Source organism: Danio aesculapii, chromosome 3 (assembly GCF_903798145.1).
Source record: "Danio aesculapii chromosome 3, fDanAes4.1, whole genome shotgun sequence".
Classification (NCBI taxonomy): domain Eukaryota; kingdom Metazoa; phylum Chordata; class Actinopteri; order Cypriniformes; family Danionidae; genus Danio; species Danio aesculapii.
Window position 1 is genome coordinate 58,411,959 of NC_079437.1, and position 5,780 is coordinate 58,417,738.

The window sequence follows — 5,780 nt, forward strand, 5'->3', positions numbered from 1 at the left end:
TTGCGTATACCCTCGGTATACTCACTTGTTTTTCTGATTAGACTAACTGTATACCAAATTTTTTTAACTCTCATCCTAATTAGTTGCAATTGGTGCATTTTTGTTTATATTTTGCGCCATTCCCCGCCCTCTGACGACCACAGCAGCTGTGAGAAAATTTCGTGGGTTTTTCGAAGTTAACTGAATGATGTCTTCCTGTACCGTTCAGGTAAAATTATAAAACAGCATGGGCGGGTTGGCTTGGTAATAGTACACCACCTTTTTTTTTAGGACTACACCACTGTATATGGCCACCTACTGAATTTCACAAATATGGTGATCGAGAACGCCCATGCTACGTTTGCCATTTATTAGACTGTAAACGGTTTAGGGTTTCTCGTTTCAGTCATTAGGTTGCGATGGTGAACTAAAGAGCTGGAGAGGGGGGGTATGGGATGGATAGGGGTTGGATTGCAATCGCGAACTGAAGAGCCAGGGGGGCTCCGTAGTAATTAACATCCGTCATAACCATATATGGTTTGCCTAGATCAGGGATCACCAAACTTGTTTCTGGAGGGCCGGTGTCCTGCAGATTTTAGCTCCAACCATAATCAAACACACCTGAACAAGCTCATCAAGGTCTTAAGCTGCGGCCACATTGGGCTTTGTGTGTGCGAAATTCTGTCGTGCGGCGCTGCGAAAAGGGGCGGGATTAAACAAGATGATTAGACATTAAAAAAAAGCCAGCGATTGCTCCATGTTTTAAATTTCTGTCTAGATAGGTCATGTTTTGATCCTCGATTGGTCTCACGCAGTCAAGTGATGCGATTTCGCTGGTCAGAGTTCACCAAGCTTAAACTCTGCACCGCAGGTACATGCGAAACTTGACGCATGACCTTGCATTTCCGGTCTGACGCATTCGCGTGCGGATGAATGGAAGTCTATGGGAGGAAAAGTCAAGTGTGACCGCAGCTTTACTAGGTATACTTGAAACAATCAGGCAGGTGTGTTGAGGCAAGTTGGAGCTAAATCCTGCAGGGACACCGGCCCTCCAGGACCGAGATTGGTGACCCCTGGCCTAGATCATGTGTGCTGGATTTTCTGCTGGTCTGCAGCTGGATATTATTGCGCAAAATGAGACACAAACTGTAAGGAGATGCATGACTTTATAGTACACAAAGTAATTCAATGTCCTGCTATATATGTTACTCGTAACTTCATATACACACAACCACAATTTATATCGTTATAAAGATAATCGTGTTTATATAAATGAGGAGGACTTCACTCCGCCTCAATCCCCGGGTCTGAACGCTGACACAGTGGATAGCAATGCAGGTGGTCTCCTGCTCTATCTACTTCAACCATTAACCCTGCCGATAATCTGGAGGATTTTAAACATAGGCGAACACAGCAGCACGGATATAGGCGATGTGTATGAATGGTAACAAACTCAACTGATATAGGAAAGTCCGCCATTCTCCAATTCTCGTACAGCTCTCCCGACAAAAATGCTTTCTGCAAACTAACAGCTTTTCTGCATCAGCCCTGACAGCATCGCAGGGAAAAACATGTAACAAACCCCATGGATCATGGAAACAAACACATATGACCCTTCATGAACGGTTAAATACTGCATGCCGTGTGCGGAGTCCATGGATACAGTCTCACATAGCATCTCACAGCTTGACAGGTCTGCCTTGTCTTCAGAAAGCACCTGCAGTCATGAATAATTAAGAAGCAGGGTCTTCTCATAGGACAAGAGAACTTGGCTATGAATAATAATGAGAAACCGACGCATCATCACTCCACTAGCAGATTTGCGCTACCGATTTTCCTCCTGCCCCAAAAATTATTCTTAACCCAAAAGATGATATTAGCTGAGAAAAGCTCAAAATTATCCATGTTTCCCCACAATTAAAGCTGACAGGTGTTAACATTGTCTTAACTGATGCTCAACACACATAAATCTGTTAAAATCTCAAAACAAGTACTTGAGGGTTTCTTGAACTTTTAAAGGAACTGCCTTTAAAAAGAACTGATTAGCCCAGCACATACTATACATTCACACTGCTAACCATTATAAATATAACATTTAAACACATTGTTTTTAAAGATTAAAAAAATTGTGTGTTTGTGTGTGTACATATAAGATATTAAATTATAGTACTTGTAATTTTACTTGAGTATAGATTTTGGATACTGTACTCACCTCAGGAAATACAATTAGTCTCTGATGGTTTTCAAACTGTGTGGCATCCCAAGGGTTATAAGAGCAACATGCAACAGTGCAAACGTTACATTAGTACATAGAGTTACATTAGTTCTACAGCTGTATTGCAAAGATGGCATTGTGAATTTACAGATGTAGCGTGAAATACTGAAAGAGAAGGTGATTTGCTGAAATGTTCCATGATCTAATATTGCAATGTTTTTATTCTCTTCTCTTCAACAGTGTATACAGTCCTATACGATCAAGATGCGTTGATTTGAATTGAGTTTAATGCTGTTTTTAAGTTTGCACTGTGTGAGTTTGCACCCCGAAAGAATTTCTGCGTCTGACCACAAGATGACATCTATCTCTGAATGGCAATCCTATCGGTGTATAGTTTGAAAAAATAAAATATTATTTAAGTAACGTTTGTATACATGACAGAAATCAAAAGTCTTTGTTTCATTACTAATAGGGTATATGCCGAAGTATGCTAAAGGACTTTTAATTGTGGTTAAGTGCTTTCGGTCAGCAATCTCCACTGGCTGAGTGATATCAAATATAAAGTGGGTCTCAGATTGTACAAGAAGCACTGCATTAAATTACATTAATTTAAAATACATTAAATTTTCCCCCGCCATGTCTTTATAATATGAGCATTTATTTTACCCTAGTATATTCAATGAAGCTTCTGCGATAGCCTGCCGATCCTGACGCGTGCGAGTAAGGCTTTTGTTTTGTTTTCCTTTTACATTTCGTTTGAGCAACTAAATGAATGCCAAAGTCTATTTAACTGATTATATTTTAATTACAACAACATCAACAAAGGTCACTTAACCGTCTACCAAATGTTTATTAGTATGGGACGAAACACTAGCTCCACATATACCCATAGACAGCTTGGTAAGTGTAACTATCTCAGGGTGACCAGGAAGTGTCTGAGGGATTCATCAAACACAAAGCACAACGGAGCTCGGATTTACTCACTCGCTTTCATTCACTCCTTTAAGTGGACTACTCTAGGGAATAGTGAATGAGGGTATATTTGGCGATTTCAGATACAGCAACATGGTTGGTCGGATGTGAGAGACAAGTAAACAGCATTACAGCGCCCTCTGCTGTAACATTCGGTAGTTTGCTGAAGTCACGGCTGGGTGCGGTCTTGTTTTCGAAAAACTTGTGGAATTGTTTAATGACCCTCTGCTAAGGATTTTGACAGATTTAATGTGTATTATTTCACCCTTCAACTGAAATCAGTTTGTGTTTCTCCTCAAATGTTCTTCATTAATCACTTAATTATCTCATTATCTTCAACACTGCCTTCTTGAATAATTTTTGCTATTGAAATTAAATAATGATGGTGCAAACCTAAAAATTCTAGGTTTAGTTTTTCAACCGCCCCATGTTGATGCAGTGCTGGTCGGCTTTTTTGGGAAACTAAATAACTTTAAACATTAAACAAAAATAAAATGTCAGCCCCTTGCAAACCACTAGAGGGATACAGATACTTTTATCTTACCAATTTATCTGTTAGTCAGACGTTACTTTTTCTATCGATTTTTAATTATATGCTGTCCTAGTTTCACTGTGCTACAGTAGGTACGCTTGCTGAAACGAGCACATACTGCCATTTTAACAAAGAGAGAAGCAGAAGCAGGATATGATGTCATATGTCATGTGGTTAGTCTGGCGCGGTAGCATGGCAAGCTATTTTGACATTTAATTTTACTAGTTTCTGTTTTCATGTAGTACTTATTTTTTTAGATACTAGTTAATGTAAAAGATACTAGCATCTAAAAAAAATAAGTACTACTTATTTAGGCCACTAGTGTTTTTTTTAAGGTGCATAAGTTTGACACCCAGTGGTTGAACTACGTTTTGCACTCATGAATCAAAACAATCGAGCCTATAGGCTGATTTAAAGTGTTCTGTATATAAGCAACAGCACGCGATTGAGGGACTATTTATATCCTAACCAGCACTTCAAATTTATATTTTAGAAACAGCTTCTATTTCCCACAGGTGAACCACAGATAACTTGATGACAATGATCACCTCAGGTAACCATCATGTGCTTTATTCACTGTTAAATGCTAACAATGTGAGTTTGAATGCCATTTCACATGACATTTATTGCCATATACTGAAAGCAGCAGCAGATAGTTCACCTCAGATCTTGAAAATAAACTGAAATTAAACTTTAGAACTGTGAAATTATAAAATCCTGCAGGATTTGTCACTTGGATTCATTGTAAAAACCTGTAAGAAAATACTGCACATACTGCCAATGTGTCCTACAGGATTGTACAATTCCTGAATAGCAGCTATCCTGCAGGCTATACCAGCAGGTATCCTGCAGAAAAAAAACGAAAATCCTGCAGGATCCCTGTAGGCTATTTTTGCAAGAGTCTGCTCCTTGAGGTCTCACACTCCAACACAGTATTGTAGAAATCCACCTTAAGCTGATTTGCCACCCGCCATTAAACCAAAAAGAAAAAGAAGATTCGCAGGCAGGGGAATTTCCTGTGCAAGAAGGTCTGTACATTAGTACGGAGACCCGGAATGGACGTGATGGTGGGGAAAAATGGTGGAAGAAAAAAAACAGTGATAGGAAAACATATTTTAAAGTTCTTTTGCGTTCCCTCGCAAATATATTTCTCCACAAACACTTCCTATTCACTTCACCCTCATTTCACCCTGTTCACCCTCACGTTTTGCCGAAATTCTCCCGTATTTTACCATTCTATCCCACTATCATCCTATTATTAAATATTTTCCTATATTTCTGCTATATTTTTAATATTGAAACCACGCTGAAATTAATATTTAAATGTCTGCATTCACTTTCTTTACATTAAAGCTGTGCGTCGATCGTCGCCTTTCATGCTACCTCTGAACCCCTGAATGCATGTATAAGCGCTGACTGACAGACACGCTCCGTACAACAAACTGATCCCAGATCAGCTTCTGTACACGCCATTTAGAGGAGCAAAAGTGCAGGACACGCTGGATTCGGGTGTATGTTTAAACAGACAAATACACTGAATAATATGTAAACATCTCCGTCCTGCATGTTTTATTTTAAACAGCTCATTTTCTCTTAAATGAGCACAGTTTCTAAAGTAGTGCTTTCATTATAGATCTGTGCATTCTTACAGAGACACCTCTGTTATCAAACTAAACAAAACGAGAGATTCATTTGCTGCTCACTTTGATAACAGATGTGTCACTTTAAATGGCGTGTACAGAAGCTGATCTGGGATCAGTTTATTGTACAGAGCGCGTCTGTCAGTCAGCGCTTATAGATGCATTCACTGGTTCAGGTATCTTATGAAAGGTGATGATCGACGCACAGCTTGAATGGACAGAAAGTGGGATAGAATGGTAAAATACGGGAGAATTTCGGCAAAACGTGAGGGTTTACATGAATTAAGTGAACAGGAAGTGTTTGTGGAGAAACAGTTTTGCGAGATAACGCAATATATATTTGCGAGGGAACGCAAAAAAACTTAACAATATGTTTTCCTATCACTGTTTTTTTTTCTTCCACCCATTTTCCCCACCATCACGTCCCTTCCGGGTCTCCATA